This window comes from Aptenodytes forsteri, unplaced genomic scaffold, assembly GCF_000699145.1.
Source record: "Aptenodytes forsteri isolate BGI_AS27 unplaced genomic scaffold, ASM69914v1 Scaffold8, whole genome shotgun sequence".
Taxonomy (NCBI): domain Eukaryota; kingdom Metazoa; phylum Chordata; class Aves; order Sphenisciformes; family Spheniscidae; genus Aptenodytes; species Aptenodytes forsteri.
The window spans coordinates 6,012,431-6,013,241 of record NW_008796218.1 but is presented as its reverse complement, the minus strand read 5'-3'; positions in this window follow the sequence as shown (position 1 = coordinate 6,013,241).

Sequence of the window (811 nt, the reverse complement as noted above, 5' to 3'; positions counted from 1 at the left end):
AATAGGTCCCTAGCTTGATGTGTTTATAATCTCAGTGCGCAAAGGAAAAAAATCAAGTTCTACATGAACACAGCACGTGATAAAGCAGGGTCTTGTGACAGCACTTCTAATATTTCATGGAGATGCCTAGCCAGACATTTCCTGGAAAGAGGCTGCAATGTTTTGATATTATTTTTCATCCTACAGTCTTTAAATGAGGTCTTATTGGTAGCATTTGTTCAAAGGTTAGTAGATTTTTTTTTTCTTTTACCTTTGAGATTTTATGCCTAAGACTGTACTCCATTTAAAATGTATCATGTGTACATCAGTATCCATTGGAAACCAGGTTGCTAAGCTTGAGGAGCCTCTAAAGGAAGGGTTAAAAAATTCTAAGCTCAGTCAGGGGAAAAAACCAAAAGTTGTTTAAAGCTGCTTTCTTTAGCACAGCTTCAAATAAAACAGATGTAGTACTTGGTCTTCCTGCTTATTTGAAGTATCTGTGAGCAACATAGTGTTCCTTTGGCATTGGATTCAGTTCTTGCTGATTTGTCTGTAGGTTTCAGGAGGATTGTTAATGTAACCTATATAAAGACCTAGGTAGGTTTCTTCTTTTCCATGACTAACTTTGGTTCAGATTAGGCAAAGGCAATTTCTGTCCTTTTCCTTTTGTATGGACAACCAGAGTAATGCGACTGGGAGTTCTGCTGTGCAGTTGAGCAAGTCCTGGCTGGCAATGACAATGGCAACTTTAGAATCATAGAATCATAGAATCATAGAATCATTGAGGTTGGAAGAGACCTCTAAGATCATCAAGTCCAACCGTCAACCCAAC